This window comes from Nelumbo nucifera, chromosome 3, assembly GCF_055504915.1.
Source record: "Nelumbo nucifera cultivar China Antique chromosome 3, China Antique-T2T, whole genome shotgun sequence".
Taxonomy (NCBI): domain Eukaryota; kingdom Viridiplantae; phylum Streptophyta; class Magnoliopsida; order Proteales; family Nelumbonaceae; genus Nelumbo; species Nelumbo nucifera.
Window position 1 is genome coordinate 69,280,575 of NC_142651.1, and position 20,730 is coordinate 69,301,304.

Genomic DNA, 20,730 nt, shown 5'->3' on the forward strand with positions numbered 1-20,730 from the left:
CAATGTTTGGGTCCCATGCCATACAAGGATAGCCAACTGGGTAGCAGGTTAAGAGGTTAAGTGAGCGCATAGACTTAATGGGCCTAAAGCCCAATTCAAACTGGCTTAATAAGATTAATTAAATCAGGACAGTTCTGGGATTTGGATCAAAAGATAGGATAATGGATTATCTCTATCCACTCAAAGAGTCCAGATCCAAATAAAGATTTGGATAAGGAAACTCCTAATTTGATTAGGAAGGCTGATCTTTATCTACAGATAAGGTAAGGGATTATCCTTATCTCTTATAGATAGTCCAGATCCAAATAAATGATTTGGATTAGGAAACTCCTAATGGGATTAGGTGGTCCTCTCTTTAAAGCTATAAATAGGAGAGCAAGGCGGACCTCCAAGCACAACTCACATTCTGCTAAATCAAGAGAGAAGATAACACATAGTTTGACTGCTCCTGTCTTTTGCTCTTTTCTTCCTGTTCTTGCCGCCCCTACCCAGTTCGATCTCCACCTGTGGGAGTGATCAAGAATAGTTCTTGATATTGCCTTTTTCTAGAAAAGGCAATCTGAAGTTGTGCTCACCGGCCCTCCATCACAATCTTGTTGAAGAATTCGGTTCTTGCTGAAGAGTTGTCCTGCTGATTTTTGTTCACGTCACACCGTGTCATTTTCGGTGGAAGTAGTCTTTGGTTTTCTCCTTGGGTGTGAACACCTTCGTTGGGAGTTACTGTTACACTGTATCAGGTATATCCCTCTCCTCCCTTTTGGTTTCAGATTTGGTCCAGTTTTGTTTCAAGACTGATCCTTGAAAATGCAGTTTTCTTCTAAAATAGGTAATGTGATTCCCACATCGGAGAGAGAAATTTTTGAAATTTTGCCCAACCTTCCGACAGGGTTCATATGATGGATCTCTCATCCCTTCAGTGGTATCAGAGCTAGGTTCAAATCTTGAACCAAATTAAACCAGATCTGGATCTGCGTTAATGGGCAGAAGGCGTTCTACCCGATTTGCGCAGTTAACATTTTTCTGGGAAATTGGTTCCCAGTTTTTAGGCGATTGATCTGAAATTAAATCTTTATAAATCTGATTAATGTTTAGAACTATTCTATATATTTTTCTTGATTTTTGGGATGTTCGTATGGTGGAGATTGAATTGTTTAATGGCGCAAGAAATGTGCGCACCTGCTATTCTATTCATTCTTGGTCTGTAATTAATTATTTTTAATTTTTAGACGGAATGTATAGGAATTTAAATCTGATGTACTATTAATAGAAAAATGGGTTTTCTATTTTATTTCATTCATCAATGAAGCAGAAAATGTAGAGGATAAATTTTTGATGATTTGGGTTCAGCCATCTGTGATTTGCAATTTTGGAAACTGCATACTGCGATCTAATCTTTGTTTTGTAGGGTAACAGTCTTACAAACAACCCTCTTATTGATTCTTGATTGTCTTGCATCAGTTATTTAATTTCAGATCATCATCTTGAATTAAATCTTTAAATTAAACATCAAATCCTAGAACTATTCAAACCAGATTGGACCAAACTAGTTGTACCGAATCTGTTCTCAGCTCTAAATTTTTCCATATGGGCTGATGGTTTGATGGTTAATTGCAAGATGCAATTCGAGCCACATCTGTAAAACCCAGTTTTTATCTATTAAAACTACTTTATCCCAATTCATAATATTAAGTGGTGATATTATGAAATTAAATGGGCTTTAATTATGGGTTTTACAGTTATTTAATTGATTGGATCAATTATGAATTTCATGCATGTGATGTATGGATGTGTGATGTGCTACGTTCATGGGCCATAAGCAATAGGCCCATGCTGATTTGATAGTGGCTCTTATGCACACCATGGCTGAATGCACATCATTGCTATGGTGTCCTTAAGATCATTGGATGATCTCCCTACATGGTGGGCTCCACACTAGCTTACTCCCCAAGAGGAACCATGTGGAACCTTAGCCGTTTAGGGCCCATCTAAATCTGGCTTTATGAAAGCCAATGGGATCCACTTTGGTTTGACCTAAACTAAACTAGGGTGTAATTATTCGTTCCCTCCTGAAAATATAAGTGCATGTGATAGGTAGATTTATATGATGAACTCTCTAAAGGCCTTCCATCATTAGTATGAAGGTTGACTGTATTGATGGGTGGGGATACACCATAAAATTAGGCTATCCATCTGCTAATGCAGTTAGCTGAATTGCTTCATGAGATGATAGGGGCGTCATAGACCGATGTGGGAGGGGCCTATCCTAAAATGGAAGACTCTCTCACGGTACCTTGGCGTTCACGAACATGATGGGTGAGCACTTAATGGACCGAAAGGTTTAACCTAAAATGGCTATGAACCTTGTCTGACAGAGGCCAAAGGGAAAACTCATAAGATGAAGGGATAAAATCCTTCACAGAAAGGTGGTGGGGTTATGCAGCTGAAACAATTGGCTCCATGCACCCTATGTGGTTTTCCATATTTCCATAGACACAACTGTCTCCGTCACTGAGGTTGAAGGGAATCTCAGAGATGCCCAAAATGGAAATGGAACATAGATTAAAAGCCATATCTATGTGATGACATGAATCAATTAGGTTGTGGACTTACAAATCTGCCTTGCCTTTTATCAGAAATGGCAAATGGAAACTTCACCAAACTGTTGGATGACAACAAACTAAAGGGCCCTAATTATGTTGATTGGTTCCGAAACCTTATGCTGGTCCTAACGTCCGAGAAATTGGACAAAATTGCTAAAAACCCTGCTCCGGATCGTCCGGGTGACAAGGCTTCTAAGGCCAGACGAAGAGAGTATCAAGAATGGAAGGAGAAAAATTCTCTTGCCCGGTGTTATATTATAGCCTCTTTGGATAATCCGATATAATGACAATTCGATAAGAATGAAGTGTCTAAGGATATATTGGATAGTCTAAAGACTATGTATGAGGAGCATAACCATTCTACTCGTCAGAAGGCCTTAAAATTGTTTATGACCACACAGATGACCGAGAACCAATAGGTTCATGACCATTGTCTAAAGATGATGGGTTATATTAATGAACTGGAGGCTCTCGGGTCAGGGCTAGAAAATGACACCAGAATTGATGTTGTCCTTAATTCCCTGCCTCCCTCCTTCAATCAGTTTATCATGAACTATAACATGAATATGCTAAACGTTAGCCTTTAGAAACTCAGCAATATGTTGGAGAGGGCTGAAGAATTGATTAAAAAGGATAAGCCGATAGCCATGCTTGTTGAAGGTGGCAAATCAGGCAAGAGAAAGCGGAAGGCTAAAGCAAAGGCTTAGAAGAAAAGTAAAAAAACCTAGAAGAAGAAGAAGGATAAAGCATCGGATGCCTATCACTTCTGCAAAGGTAATTTTGAATCTTTTATCCTAGAGACCAATTTGTTGGTCACTTCTGCTTCCTAGTGTATTGACTATAGGGCTTCAACTCATGTGTGTAACTCACTATGAAGAGATGAGAGATCCATCCTATGGACGCCCAAAGATTGCGGAATAGGGGGCGAATTTCAAAATTTTTTCTCTCCCTTCAACTCGGAATCGCATTCCCTATTTAGAAAATCATATTTTCAAGGATCATTCTTGAACCATAAACTAAATCAAATCTGAACCAAAAGGAGTAAGAGAGAATTATACCTGATACGGAGAAGTAATATCTCCCAATGGAGGTGTACACGCCCAAGGAAGGATCCAAAGACTACTCCCACTGAAGATGGCGCAGTGCAGGATGGAGTAGAATCAGCAGTGTTCTTCTCCAAGAACTCTGTCCTTCGCAAGAATCAGCAAGATGGTACGTGAGCACAGCTTCCTTTCAATCCTTTCTCAAAGAACTGATGTCAAGATCCAATCTTGACTTCTCCCACAATTGGAGATCGAACTGGAAAACAGGGCGGCAAGAGCAGGGAGGCGGTAAGAGAGTATTTGCAGGGTGCAGAATTCTCTCTTCTTGATTTCAGCACTAAAGAAAATCTTATGTTGTGTGTCTCATAAAAGCTGCCGCCCCCCCCCCCCCCCCCCCCCCCCCCTTCTTTTGTTAACCTAAAAGATCAGCTCCTAATCCAATTAGGAGCAGCTTATCCAAATCATATTTGGATAAGACCTCTCTTTAGGTGATAGGGATAAACCCTTATCTTATCTGCAGATTAGATTAGCTTTCTCCTAATCTCATTAGGAGGTTTCTAGATCTGAATCATATTCAGATCTGAAATCTCTGAGTGGATAGGATTAAGACCCTATCCTATCTGCTACTCGATCTCAGAATTCGCCCCTTTAATTAACTAAATAAATAGCCCAATTCAAAATGGGCTTTAGGCCCATTAAGCTTATGTGCTCACTTAACCTTCCTAACTGCTGCCCAGTTGGGCTTCCTTGTATGGTGTGGGACCCAAGCATTGATCTACACATCAGCCACATGGGTTCGGCCCAGCCTTTGTTACAAGGCCTGGCCGAATACACTATTAAAGACAGTGCACCCCCTAAAACCCATCGAATGGGCTCTATGGGCCCAACACTTACCCTAAGTGGTCCCTGGGCCAAGCCATGTTGTAACACCAAGGGACTGTGCGCAGATGCAAGATTAGCCCATCAGGTATTATCCTCAATGGTCTTACACTTAACCTCTCAGCCCATAATGATCATACACTGCCCGACAAGAGAGGACCTCTCCCTCGGCTGCAAGGAACAGGGTAGCACTCTCCACTGATATGGATCCCGGGAATTAAAACCTTTTTGCAAACATTTGACAAACCATAATATATATACTTTTATATCTCATATAAAATAAACTTTGCAAAACAAATCTCAACAGTTGAAATCGGCTGCCGGCAGTCTTGGTTTCCATCAGTGAGAGTGCATCCCCGATCATTACCTTTGTCCGACAAAGGGGTTGATCCTGTCACTATGATCACCCACTCAGATGAATTCTCGGACTGCCCTAACATACCCAGGTTTTGACCCCCGCTAAGGATCTCACTGATTGGTACATCAAAGATAGCCCGATCCGACACCTAGTGCAGTATCATAATCGAGTCTAGGGGTCGGGTGTAACTTTCCAGTTTTTCCCATCAATCTCCAAGGTCCAAGGCAATATTGGAAATCTGGTACAGTTCATAGATTCAATTAATCCTACACTGTATGTGCCTAGGGTCTCACCCTGGCAGCTGAGACAGGCCACCCCAACCGACTTGGTGGCACCACAGTGACAGCCTTGTCAGGATAGGTCTCCCCAGACCGACCCACTGGCTGTGAACATTCTAAACTAACACGAGTCTCAATAAGTGTCCAATTTAAGGGTATTACACAGAAACATACCAAGGGAACATGAATCAAATATGCACTTTTATTCATTTACAATAAACTCATAAAGTACATCATTCTAATTGAAGCTAAGGGCATACAAAACTGTCTCACAGCTCCCACTTGCACTTAGGTCCAATCAGGTACTAGCCGGAGTCCCATGCTTTCCACGTGTTTCTCAAACACTTTCTGTGATAGTGGCTTTGTCAACAGGTTTGCTACATTTTCCGCTGACGCTACCTTCTGAATCAGGACGTCCCCTCTACCAACAATCTCCCACAGTACGTGGTACTTCCTCTCGATGTGCTTCGAATTCGAGTGGGCCCGTTGCTCCTTAGCCTGAGCAATGGCTCCATTGTTGTCACACAACAATGGGATGGGTGATGTGCTGGACGGAACTACTCGCAACTCGTGAACGAACTTCTTCATCCACACGGCTTCTTTGGCTGCCTCACTTGCGGCAATGTACTCAGCCTCGGTCGTGGAGTCTGCAGTGGACCCCTGTTTGCTGCTTTTCTAGCAAACAACACACGAACCTATTGTAAAAACATATCCAGATGTAGACTTTCTATCATCTGGGTTTGACTGGAAATCGGCATCTGTATACCCTTGGACCTGTAGTGAGCTACCATCGAATACTAGACAAAACTCTTTTGTCCTTCGAAGGTACTTAAGTATGTTTTTCACAGCAGTCCAATGCTCCTGCCCTGGGTTGGCCTGAAATCTGCTTACTACACTCACTGCCTGAGCTATGTCAGGACGAGTGTACAGCATGGCATACATGATGCTCCCTATGGCTGAGGCATAAGGAATGTCTTTCATGCCATCAATCTCCTCAGAAGTCTTAGTTGACATCTTCTTCGAGAGAGTGACTCCATGCCTGAAAGGAACATTTCCTTTCTTGGAGTTTTCCATGCTGTATCTTTTGACTATTTTGTCAATGTAAGTAGATGGGTTATCCGCTTCGATCTATCTCTATAGAGTCGAAGACCCAGTATATAGGAGGCTTCTCCAAGATCTTTCATTGAGAATTGCTGTGAAAGCCATATTTTCACCGTAGTTAACATTTCTACATCATTCCCAATGAGTAGAATGTCATCTACATACAGAACCAAGAAGGTAACCTTATCTACACTGTACTTCCTGTAGAAACAGGGTTCATCCGGATTTGGCTCAAAGTCAAACGTTTTGACAGCAGAGTTAAAACGGATGTTCCAACTTCTAGAAGCTTGCTTAAGTCCATAAATGGATCTGTTAAGTTTACATACCATGTTTTCCTGACCTGCAGCAATGAAGCCTTGCGGCTACTGCATATAGATATCTTTAGTAAGATCTCCATTCAGGAATGCAGTTTTGACATCCAATTGCCAAATCTCATAATCATGGTATGCTGCTACAGCTAGCAGGATTCTAATGGATTTAAGCATGGCCACAGGCGAAAAGGTTTCCTCATAATCGATGCCCTCTTTCTATGTGTACCCTTTCGCCACCAGATGAGACTTGAAGGTCTCAACCTTACCATCGGGGCCCTTCTTCCTCTTGTAAATCCATTTGCAACCGATTGCTTTTACCCCGGAGGGCGGATCTACTAGAGTCCAGACTTCATTGGTCTCCATTGAGTCCATCTCTACTCTCATGGCCTCCACCAACTTCTGGGAATTTATGTCCAACATAACTTCCGCGTAAGTCAAGGGATCCTCCTCACTAGTCAAGGTTTCCACCAGGTAACTATCCTGGTCATAACCATAACGGACTGGTGCCCTGGATACCCGAGTGAATCTTCTAGGTTGGTCACTACCTGGAACATGTGGCACATCTCCCACTGCTCCTGAGCTCTCCTCATCAAGAAGAATTTCTTAACGATGGGTGTCCAGGATGTAATCAGTTTCCAAGAATTGTGCATTTCGACTGCAGAACACTTTCTGCTCACTTGGGTCATAGAATAGGTAACCTACAGAGCCTTTTGGGTAGACTATGAATAGGCAACGACTAGTCTTGGATTCCAACTTGTCCGCACTCGTTCTTTTAACGTGTGCTGGACAACCCCAAATCTTCAAGTGTCTAACACTTGGTTTCTTTCCGGTCTAAAGTTCATATGGAGTATTCGGAACCGATTTGGTTGGAACCCGATTCAGCACATAAATCACAGTCTCTAATGCGTAACCCCAAAAGGATGTGGGTAACTCTGAGTGTATGAGAAGCGACCGGATCATATCCAATAAGGTCCTATTCCTCCTCTCTAAAACACCGTTATGTTGTGGGGTAGCAGGAGGAGCTAACTGTGATACTATCCCATTGTCCTTTAAGTAGTCTCTGAATTTGTCAGAGAGATACTCGCCACCTTGTTCTGATCGAAGGGCTTTAATTTCTCTCCCCAACTGTTTGTTGACCTCTTGTCTAAACTCTTTGAACTTTTCAAAGGATTCAAACTTGTGTCTCATTAGGTACCCGTAACCATATCATGAAAAATCATCTGTGAAGGTGATGAAATACACGTGTTGATTTCATGTCCTAACACTCAGGGGACCACATACATCAGTATGTATTGGGTCAAGTGTGCCTGTACATCTTTCAGGCTTACCGTTAAATGGCCGCTTCATCTTCTTGCCTTGTAGGCTCACTGGCTGTGAACATTCTAAACTAACATGAGTCTCATTAAGTGTCCAGTTTAAGGGTATTACACAGAAACATACTAAGGGAACATGAATCAAATATGCACTTTTATTCATTTACAATAAACTCATAAAGTACATCATTCTGATTGAAGCTAAGGGCATACAAAACTGTCTAACACACTATAGGGGTTCAAGATAAGCAAAAGACTGAGTGATGGAAAAGTGACGCTCTACTTGGGTACTTCTACAACAGTTGCAGCTACAGCCATAGGAACTGTAGAATCAGTTTTCAGAGAATAACTATTGTACTTAAAGATTGTCTTTTCGTACCCAATTTAAAAGAAATTTGATTTCTGTCTCAAAATTGTGCATGGATGGTTATTCTATCTTATTCAGTAATGTGATTACTATTAAATGGAATAACAAATTCCTCGCATATGGAGAACTTGAGAACAGTCTCTCTGTTCTCCATCCTTCTCTAGAAAACAAACCTTACCAAAACTACGAAGGAAATAATCCCCAAGAAGAGAAACCGTGATACAATGAATCCCACGTGCCTGTGGCATTACCAACTTGGCCACTTTAATGTAGATCGTATCACAAGGTTGGTAAAGGATGGTCTTTTGGATTTTCTAACTATAGAAAATCTTCCAACTTGTGAACCTTGCTTTTAGGGTAAGATGACGAAACGGCCATTTACCGGTAAGCCTGAAAGATCCACAAGCACACTTGACCTTATACATATTGATGTATGTGGTCCCCTGAATGTTAGGACACGTAACCAGCATGTTTATTTCATAACCTTTACCAATGATTACTCACGGTATGGTTACGTGTACCTAATGAGACATAAGTCTGAATCTTTTGAAATGTTCAAAGAATTCAGACAAGAAGTCGAGAAATAGTTAGGGAGAGAAATTAAAACCCTTCGATCAAATCGAGGTGGCGAGTATCTTTCTGACGAATTCAGGGACTACTTAAAGGACAATGGGATAGTATCACAACTATCTCCTCCTGCTACACCACAGTTAAACAGTGTGTCAGAAAGGAGGAACCAGACTTTAATTGGATATGGTCCAATCACTTCTCGTACACTCAGAGTTACTCACATCCTTTTGTGGTTATGCATTAGAGACTACGATATATGTGCTGAACCGGGTTCCAACCAAATCCGTTCTGAAGACACCCTTTGAGCTTTGGACTGGCAAGAAACCAAGTGTAAGACACTTGAAGATTTGGGGATGTCTGGCACATGTTAAAAGAACAAGTGCTGACAAATTGGAATCCAAAACCAGTCGTTGCCTATTTATAGGCTACCCCAAAGGCTCTGTGGGTTACTTATTCTATGATCCAAAAGAGAAAAATGAGTTTTACAGTCGAAATGTCCACTTTTTAGAAGAAGATTAGATCCTGGATAATCATCATTAGGAAGTAGTTCTTGATGAGCAGAGCCCAGGGGTAGTGGGAGATGTCCCACCAACTCCAGAAAATAACTAACCTAGGAGATCTACCCGGGTTTCCAGGCCTCCAGTCCATTTCGGCTATGACCAAAAAAGTTACTTGGTGGAAGCCACGACTAGTGAGGAGGATCCTGGGACTTATTCAGAAGTTATGTTGGACATAGATTCCTTGAAGTGGGTAGATGCCATAAGAGCAGAGATGGACTCAATAGAGATCAATGGAGTCTGGACTCTAGTAGATCCGCCCCCTGGGGTAAAGGCAATTGGTTGCAAATGGATCTATAAGAGGAAGAAGGGCCCCGATGGTTAAGTTGAGACCTACAAGGCTTGTCTTGTGGCAAAAGGGTATACTCAAAAAGAGGGAATTGATTATGAGGAAACCTTCTTGCCTGTGGCCATGCTTAAATCCATTAGGATCCTGCTACCTGTAGCAACATACCATGACTATGAGATTTGGCAAATGGATGTCAAAACTACATTCCTGAATGGAGATCTTACTGAAGATATCTATATGCAGCAACCACAAGGTTTCATAGCTGCGGGTCAGGAACATGTGGTAGGTAAACTCAATCAATCCATATATGGACTTAGTTAAGTGATGAGACTAAAAAGAACCCTATTTTTATCCCCTAATTTTCATCTTTTTACATTACTTTAGCACTTAAATGGACTCATTACTCTTGTATTTTGATTCAGGGCAATGAAAAGGCAATTGGAAGAAAACACGGCAAATTGGGTGATTTTGCACAGTTTCAGCGATAGACAGTAATCTGGCCATAACTCTCAATTCCGGACTCCTAATTGGACAATTCAAGACGCATTAGAAAGAATAAAGGAAGCCCCACAACGTCCATGTTTTGGGTTTTTGCAGATTTGGTCCGCATCGAGTACGAAACGGGGCCCGAAGTCGGAGCAAGTTCGTAGCCTGGCCCATTTCACATCTGAAGCCCAACTCGCAGAAGAACCAGGAAGCAGCCCAAGTTATCAGAGAAGCCCAACTCGGATGCAAGAGCCTAGAGTCCTCATTCGAATGTAACCTCCAAGGAGGGAGAGAATCTTATTAGATCTAAATTTTGAATGTAATCCTATAAAGATAAGAAGGTTGGGGATTAGAAAAGAGATAGGATAGGATTAGTTCAAAGAAGATCAGGATTCCCTGAAGATAAGATGATCTCGTAGAAGGAGTTGGAAAACAACCCTCTCCTTTGGCTATATAAAGAGGGGGGCGGACCAGCTCTAGAATCACTCACTCCAAGATCCAAGAGATCTCCAAGCAACTCAAGCTACCAAGAGAGCAGTTCGGTCACAGAGAAGAAAAGCATGGAGGGTTCGAAGATCATGAGCAGCTAAACTTCTCTTTTCTAGTTCAAGGGGGGAGGTTTGAGTCATTGTTCTGTATTTAATTTAAGTTCTTATTTTCTAATTCAAGTATTCATTGATTCTTGTGCATATTTTCGTTGGATGTTAATGTTAATTAGTCTGACAAACTGAATTAATGTTGATTTTCCTACTGCTATCCATGATTTCGGTGATCCGTAATTGTCACGAATAATGGTACAAGTAGCAATTAGGTTAATATCTTTTTGGGTCAATTGTTCGTGATAGCCTTTGAACAATGTATTGACATGGTTTAACCTAAAAGGAATCGATGGAACAAGATTCAATAATTGCAACTATCTCAATTATTGTTGTTTTGGTTTAACTGTTATCACAAATCTTAATGCTATCACTGGTTAATATGGAATGCTATCGTACCCAGTTGAGTAGTGATAAGTGTTGATTAAATGCTAGGTTTGATCAGCTGAATTAGGAAAACACAAGGTTTATTGTGGATATCCTTATAAATCTAAGGTTAAATGCTTGAATTGCAAGATTTCCAGGGATACCTATGAACGATGGCCAATTGGCTAAACCGAACCCCTTAACCAGAATTCGGTAAGACTGATTTCTCTGGTTTGTTTAAGTTTCCTATTTCTTCTTTTAATTTCAGTATTTAATTTTCCCACTCAGTAATATTATCCATTCGGCTAAGAGATTATTATTAGCTCCCTATGGGATTCGACCTAGTACCACTTTTACTGCAAATATCTTATTGTGGAACTAGTACTAATTTTGAGGGCCTCGACAATCCGTCAAAATTTTGGCGCCGCTGCCGGTCAACTACTTTAATTTCTTAGCTATTACCTTCTTTTTGTTAACCTTCTTGTTTTATGACTCGTGCTTCTCAACGAGGTGAACTCGAGTACAACCCCAACCACCCATCGTTTAAGGAAGGAGGCAAAACAAAGGAAGGATCGTTCACCTAAAAGGGTGAACTCAGATTGCGATTTACCCGCTTGTGATCTATCCATCTTCGAAGAAGAAGAAAGAATGGCTGACAGAGAGAAAACATTAAGGGAGTTGGTTGCACCAATTATGAACCAACAGCCCTTATGTATAACATATCCCACTCTTGAGGTAACTTTTGAATTGAAATCTGGTTTGATACAACTATTGCCTATATTTCATGGTTTTCCAGGTGAGGACCCTCATAAGCATCTAAAGGAATTCCATGTCGTCTGTTCGAGCATGAAGCCCCAAGGTATGACCGAGGACCAGGTAAAACTCATAGCCTTTCCATTTACTTTACGAGATAAAGCAAAGGATTGGTTGTATATTCTTCCTCCCGGTTCAATATGCACATGGGATGAGATGAATATGATATTTTTGGATAAATATTTTCCTGCATCCCGGGCTGCAAACATAAGAAAAGAAATATGTGGAGTTCGGAAATTTGGTGGTAAGACACTATATGAATATTGGGAAAGATTTAAACAACTTGTTGCTAGCTGTCCACACCACCAAATACCCGAACAACTGTTAATCCAGTACTTCTATGAAGGGTTCCAGCCCATGGATAGAAGTATGGTCGATGCAGCTAGTGGAAGAACTTTAGTAAACAAGACACCCAAAGCGGCCAGGGAATTAATTTCCAACGTGGCCGAAAATTCACAGCAGTTTGGTGCAAGGACAGATGGTACCATTAAACGAGTTAATGAGGTAAGCCATGTTAATTTAGAAAATCAGATTTCAGATTTAACTGCTTTGGTTAGGCAACTCCCTGCAGGACAATTACAAACAGCTAGGGTGTGTGGTATCTGTTCGATCACTGGACATCCTACGGGGACATGTGTTCATCACTACAAGATGGATCGATGCAGCAAGTAAGTGCCGTAGGAGGATTCCCGGGCCAGCCCCAACAAAAGTATGATCCCTACTCCAATTACTACAATCCAGGGTGGAGAGATCATCCAAATCTAAGCTATGGGAACCAAGGAGGACAGCAGAAATATCAGCCCCACTTTTTTAGTCGACAACCCTAGTTTTCAACACCCATCACAGCACAAGGCCAACCCCCGAATTCAGGTATGTCATTAGATGATATAGTCAAGGCTCTAGCTACTAATACTCAGCAATTTCAGCAGGAAACAAGAGCCAGCATTCAGAATTTGGGGAACCAAATCAGTCAACTTGCCACATCCATTAGCAAGTTGGAGGCGCAGAGCTCCGGGAAACTACCCTCACAAATGGTAGTTAACCCAAAAGAGAATGCAAGTGCGGTGGAGTGGAGAAGTGGAAGAGAGTTGCAGCCCCAACCGAGCTCACCATCGAAGGCAGCCAAGGAAGAGGAAAGACAATGGTCAAACGACAACCCCATTAAGGTAAAATCCGACCCCCCTCTCCCTAAAGTTACTAATGCTGTTGTACCACCTTTTCCGAGCAGGTTAGAAAAGTCTAAGAAAGAGGAATATGAGCAAGAAGTGCTAGAAACCTTTAGGAAGGTGGAGATCAACATTCCTTTGTTAGATGCAATAAAACAAATCCCAAAATATTCAAAATTTTTGAAGGAATTATGCACTAACAAGAGAAGGCTGCGAATTGATGAGAAGGTAAGAGTTGGAGAGAACGTTTCAGCTGTGATTGGCAATAAATGAATCGAGCATGCCATGCTAGACTTAGGTGCATCTATTAATGTCATGCCATACTCGATTTACTGTGCATTGAGACTAGGTCCTTTGAAGGAGACTAGAGTTGTTATTCAATTAGCGGACCGTTCTAATGCCTACCAAAAAAGGGATTGTTGAGGATGTATTGGTGCAGGTTAACAATTTAATCTTTCCAGCTGATTTTTACATCCTGAAGATGGAGGAGGACACAGCCACAAGTTCAGCCCCACTTCTATTAGGCAGGCCATTCATGAAAATGGCCAAAACCAAAATAGATGTGGATGAGGGTACCCTCTCCGTCGAATTCGACGGAGAGATTGTAAAATTTAATATTTTTGAAGGAATGAAATATCCTAGTGAATGTCATTCGATCTGCTCTATTGATACCATTGATTCGATTGTGCAGGAAGTCTTTGGAGAGGAGGACATGGATGATGAACTAGATTACAAGGCACAATCGAACAGGGAGGAGGAGTTTGATGCATCCTGTGATACTCCGGAACCGGAACAAGAGGTAAGTACTTCTGATATTCCATCAAAAATTTCTCACACAAAATTGCTGCCTTCTGTTTTGTAGGCTCCGGAGTTGGAACTGAAGACCCTACCTGATCATCTGAAATATCCATACTTGAGCGAAAAAGAGACACTGCCCGTGATCATTGCAAAAGGGTTGATTGAGGAGCAAGAGGAGAGGCTCATCAAAGTCCTAAAGGACCATAAGGCGGCAATTGGCTGGACCCTAGCTGACATAAAGGGGGTCAGCCCCTCAATTTGCATGCATAGGATCCTTTTGGAAGATGGTGCCAAACCGGTTAGAGAACCACAAAGAAAACTCAACCCAGTAATGAAAGAAGTGCTTAAACTGTTAGATGAAGGGATAATTTATCCAATTTCAGATAGTAAATGGATAAGTCCTATTCATGTTGTACCTAAAAAAACTGGGATTACTGTAGTAAAAAATCAAAATAATGAATTAATTCCCATGAGGGTACAAGGTGGTTGGTGAATGGTAATAGATTTTCGAAAACTTAACCTAGCCACTCGAAAGGACCATTTTCCCCTACCCTTCATCGATCAGATGCTAGAGCGATTAGCAGGTAAGGCTTTTTTTTGTTTTCTCGATGGGTTCTCAGGATATTATCAGATTGTTATTGCGCAAGAGGACCAAGAGAAAGAAACATTCACTTGCCCATTCGGCACCTTTGCCTACAGATGAATGCCCTTTGGTTTGTGTAACACTCCGGGCACTTTTCAAAGATGCATGATGAGTATATTTTCTGATTTTATTGAAAAATGCATTGAAGTGTTCATGGATGATTTTACTGTTTATGGTGATTCATTTGATGACTGCCTAAATAGTTTAAGTAAAATTCTAAATAGGTGTGTGGAAACAAATCTTGTCTTAAACTATGAAAAATGTCATTTTATGGTGAAGGAAGGCATTGTGTTGGGACATGTAATTTCAGCTAGAGGAATAGAGGTCAACAAGGCCAAAATTGATTCGATTGTGAGCTTACCCTACCCTACAAATATTAGGGAGGTTCGTTCTTTTCTTGGACATGCAGGCCTTTATCGCAGGTTTATCAAAGATTTTTCAAAAATTGCCCTGCCATTGTCCAATTTGCTGCAAAAGGATGTGCCTTTCGATTTTAGTGATGAGTGCAAGGAAGCATTTGACAATCTTAAGAATTTATTAACAATTGCACCCATTATTCAACCACCCGATTGGAACTTGCCCTTTAAGATCATGACCGATGCAAGCAACTACGCGGTAGGGGCTGTTCTAGGTCAACAAATAGATGGGAAGAGCCCCGTCATTTACTATGCTTCCAAAATGTTGAATGCTGCCCAAAGCAACTACACAACTACTGAAAAGGAGCTACTAGCTATTGTGTTTGCTTTAGAAAAATTTAGATTATATTTTCTTGGTTCTAAAGTACTTGTATTTTCTGACCACGCAGCTTTGAAATACCTACTAGCGAAGAAGGAGTCAAGACCGAGGCTGATAAGGTGGATAATCTTGCTTCAAGAGTTTGATTTAGAGATCAAGGATCGAAAGGGAGCTGAAAAGTCGGTGGCGGATCACCTAAGTAGGTTGGTGAAAGATGAGGACTCCTCACCCATCTGTGAGTTGTTTCCTGATGAGCAGTTGTTTCACATGAGAGGTATGGTTCCATGGTATGCTGATATTGTGAACTACTTGGTCACTGGATTCTTGCCTAATGACCTTAGCAAATCCATGAAAAACAAAATCAGGTATGAGGCAAAATATTATGTATGGGACACGAACCCTATTTATGGAAATTTTGTTCTGATCAAATGATTAGGAGGTGTGTCCCTGAGGAAGAGCAGATGTCAATTCTAATTTTTTGTCATAATTATGCTTGTGGTGGCCATTTTGGGCCAAAGAGGACTGCTCGAAAGGTCTTGGATAGTGGGCTGTATTGGGCAACCCTATTTAGAGATGCATACTTGTTCTGTAAAAATTGTGAAAGATATCAGCAAACAGGTACACTATCTCGCAGGAATGAGATGCCCCAAACCCCCATTCTTATATGTGAAATATTTGATGTTTGGGGTATTGATTTCGTGGGACCCTTTCCTCCTTCTTGTGGTTTTTCTTATATACTTTTGGCAGTCGATTATGTCTCAAAATGGGTGGAAGCCAAAGCCACCAAGACTGATGATTCTAAATGTGTTGTAGGATTTATCAAGTCTAACATCTTCAGTAGGTTTGGCATTCCTCGAGCCATCATAAGCGATCAAGGGACCCACTTTTGCAATAGAACCGTCGAAGCCTTGTTGAGAAGGTATGGGGTACATCACCGAATCGCCACTGCCTATCACCCGCAGACTAACGGGCAAGCTGAAATTTCCAATACAGAGGTAAAGTCCATCTTGGAAAAGATGGTGAATCCGGGAATGAAGGATTGGAACCTACGTCTAGATGATGCTCTCTGGGCATATCGAACAGCTTACAAGACCCCAATAGGGCCTATTGGCAAATCATGCCACTTGCCGGTCGAAATTGAACATAGGGCCTATTGGGCAATCAAGCGATGCAACATGAATATGGAAGAAGCAGGGAAGGAAAGGAAGCTCTAGTTGCAAGAGCTGGAAGAGTTGAGGCTAGAGGCATATGAAAATTCAAGAATCTACAAAGAAAAGACCAAATTATTCCATGACAATGTACTCTTAAGAAAACAATTTAAAATTGGACAAAAAGTCTTATTGTACAATTCTCGACTCCAACTCATGCCAGGTAAGCTACGTTCCAGGTGGATGGGTCCATTTATTGTGACTAATGTATTTCCTTATGGTGCAGTAGAGATCAAAAGTCTCGACACAGGTAAGATCTTCAAGGTGAATGGGCATTGATTGAAGTTGTTCCACGAGGATGCAAATGTCACCTCTACGGTAGACATCTCGTTGGACATTCCTCGGTATTCATTGGATTAAAGGAGTAGAGGAGAACGTCGAGCATAACGACGTTAAACAATTGCGCTTGTGGGAGGAAACCCATTGTGTTCAGTTAGTTTTGTTATTTTGTTTAGTTTTGATTTTTGTGTTTAGTAGGAACCCAACAAGACGAACAGGGAAGTACCCCCAAATCCTTCTACTTCATGCATAATCACATACATTGGGGACAATGTACAACTTATGTGTGGGGGGATTAGGGAAATCTGATGGAATTTGGATAACCCTAGCATGCTTCGATCATCACTTTTTTTAACCTTGCCTTTTGAAATTTCTGCTCCCTAGAAGCTTATCCTTGAACGGTTTCAACTTATCAGGAATCATGTGCCTAAGCTGAATAGATGGGATAGGATGCAAGCATGACTAACTGAATTGTTCTTGGCTGCATATGGTACCTCATGATTTTAATCGATCAATAGGCAAGATGCATAAAGGTTTGATTGATTTCCATATAAATATTTGTCAAACATGGTTTGGTTATTCTAGAACTTGCTGTGTTAGGCATATTGAGACCATGATCAATGAATTTATGGATCAGGCGGCGAGACCCTGTGATTCTTGTGCAAAAAAAAAATTTATATATATATATATAGAGAGAGAGAGAGAGAGAGAGAAAATAAAATTGTGACTAATGTGAGATGGAGCATAAAATGCACTCACATCTAGAAACAAAAGCAAGGGTGAGATGGAGCATAAAATGCACTCACCCTAGAACCCCAACCCCGTTCTCACCTTCAGATCCTTGGAATTCATACTAAGTGGTGGAGATGTGATACATAGCAAGCTTATGGCAATAAGCACACCTTGTTTTGATTTAAAGAAAGGTAATTGAGTCTGGCTGAATTGGTTTGTTAAAAGCAATGAGCACCTGTACAGTCCAAGGAGTTTCAGCCCGGGAAGGCTTGTCTCCTTGACTATCAATTTAACCTGGGACCATGGGGAATGGTTGTTAGACAGTTTTGTATGCCCTTAGCTTCAATCAGAATGATGTACTTTATGAGTTTATTGTAAATGAATAAAGATACATATTTGATTCATGTTCCCTTGGTATGTTTCTGTGTAATACCCTTAAACTGGACACTTAATGAGACTCGTGTTAGTTTAGAATGTTCACAGCCAGTGGGTCGGTCTGGGGAGACCTATCCTGACAAGGCTGACACTGTAGTGCCACCAGGTCGGTTGGGGTGGCTTGTCTCAGCTGCCAGGGTGAGACCCTAGGCACATACCGTGTAGGATTAATTGAACCTTTGAACTGGACTAGATTTCCAGTATTGCCCTGGACCTTGGAGATTGATGGGCAAAACTGGAAAGTTACACCCGACCCCTAGACTCGATTATGATACTACACTAGGTGTCGGATTGGGCTGTCTTTGATGTACCAATCAGTCAGATCCTTAGCGGGGGTCAAAACCTGGGTATGTTGGGACTGTCCGAGAATTCATCTGAGTGGGTGATCATAGTGACAGGATCAGCCCCTTTGTCGGACAAAGGTAATGATCGGGGATGCACTCTCACTGATGGAAACCAAGACTGCTGGCAACCGATTTCAACTGTTGAGATTTGTTTTGCAAAACATATTTTATATAAGATATAAAAGTATATATGTATGGTTTCTAAATTGTTTGCAAGAAGGTTTTAATTCCCAGGATCCATATAAGTGGAGAGTGCAACACTGTTCCTTGCAGCCGAGGGAGAGGTCCTCTCTTGTCGGACAGTGTATGATCATTATGGGCTGAGAGGTTAAGTGTAAGACCATTGAGGATAACACCTGATGGGCTAATCTTGCATCTGCCCACAGTCCTTGGGTGTTACAAGGTGGCTTGGCCCAGGGACCACTTAGTGTAAGTGTTGGGCCCATAGAGCTCATTTGATGGGTTTCAGGGGGTGCACTGTCATTAACAGTGTATTCGGCCAGGCCTTGTAGCAAAGGCTGGGCCGAACCCATGTGGCTGATGTGTAGATCAATGCTTGGGTCCCACGCCATACAAGGAAGCCCAACTGGGCAGCAATTTGGAAGCCTTTTGAGTACATAACCTTAAATGGGCCTTAAGCCCATTTCGAACTGGGCTGATTTGATCAGTCATTTAAAGGGGGCGAATTCTGAAGTGGGTCAGCTAAAAGGATTGGGCTTAGACCCTATCCACTCAGAGAGTCCATGATCTAAATAAGATTTAGATCTGGAAACCTCCTAATTAGATTACGAGACAGCTGATCTTATCTGCAGATAAGATAAGGGTTATCCCTTATCACTAAGGGACTTCTAACCCAAATATGATTTGGATTAGCAGCTCCTAATCTGATTAGGAGCTGATCCCTTTTGAGAATATAAAAGGGGAAGGGGGCAGCAGCCTACTAAACAACAACATCCATAGCATTCTTCTCTTTGAAGAAAGAGAGATTGAGAGATTTCCTGCATACTGCGAATTCTCTCCTGCCGCCACCTTCCTGCTTTTGCCATTCCTTCAGTTCGATCTCCAGTTCTTGGGAGCAATCAAGATTGGATCTTGATTTCAATCTTTTAGGGAAAAGATTGGTTGGAGCTGTACTCAAGTCGTCCAGTTGATCCTTGAGAAGGGTCAAGTTCTTTTGGAAGAACGTTGCTGATTCTGCTCCACCCTGCACTACGCCATCTTCAGTGGGAGCAGTCTTTGGATTCTTCCTTGGGCGTGAACACCTCCATTGGGAGATAGTACATCTCTGTATCAGGTACATTCCTCCCCCATTATTTTTGGTTCAGATCTGGTTTAGTTTATGGTTCAAGATTGATCCTTGAAAATATGATTTTCTAAATAGGGAATACGATTCCCAGTTGAAGGGAGAGAAAAATTTTTGAAATTCGCCCCTTATTCCGCAATCTTTGGGCGTCCATAGGATGGATCTCTCATCCCTTCAGTGGTATCAGAGCCATGGTTCAAATCTTGAACCAATTTGTTTCAGATCTGAACCTGCGCAAATGGGCAGAAGGTGTTCTACCCGATTTGCGCAGATATGGGTTTTGGGAAATTTTGTTCCCAAAAATAATGGGCGAATAATCTGAAATTAATTTTATAAATCTGATTATTATTTAGAATTGTTCTTTATGATTTTCTTGATTTATGGGCTGTTCGTACAAGAGGAGATCGAAATCTTGGTTTGCGCAGGGAACCTGCAAGATTTGCAGTTTCTTGATTTATTTATTACATTTGGTCTGTAAATATTTTTTTTTTCTAGACTCAATGTATAGGTATTCGATCTGTTGTAATAGGATTTCTATTTATTTTAATTATGGATCGAAGATGGCGGCGCAGAAAGGGAGATTTCGCAGAGAAGAAGATTTCGCAGATGGGAGAATCGCCATCTGCGATTTGCAGTTTGTGAAACTGCATTCTATGATCTAACCTCTGTTTTGCAGGATGGATTGTGCGAACAGCCCTGATTTACTGATTGTTGTTTTTCTTTTATTAGTAATTAATTTCAGATTATTTTCTTGAATTAAAGATTTAATTAGAAATCAAACCCTAGACCCATTCGAACCAAGATTGGTTCAAACTGTTTGGACCAAATCTAGGGTTTAATCAAGGCTGAAAGTCAGCCCTAATTTTCCCACTAATGGGCCTGAGGATTGATGTTTAATTAAATGGTTAATTCGGCCCAACCTGTAAAGGCCCAGTTTTAAATAGTTAAAACTGCTAAAAGCCCACTTAACACATAAAGCTATATGGGTTGAACCGTTCGGCCCATATACCTGAATAATATTAATGGTTAATATTATGGATTTAAAATGGGCTGCAAATGGGCTTTACAGATAATTAATTGATTGGATCAATTTATCCCTGCATGTGATGTATGGATGTGTGATGTGCTACGTACATGGGCCATAAGTACTTGGCCCATGC

The 20,730-nt window shown here is 41.3% G+C and overlaps 1 pseudogene; it reads left to right on the forward strand.

Annotated features, from left to right (window-relative positions):
- The first annotated feature begins 12,296 nt into the window (after positions 1 to 12,296).
- The window catches only part of LOC148801317 (uncharacterized), a 38,347-nt pseudogene continuing 29,913 nt past the window's right edge, over positions 12,297 to 20,730 (forward strand).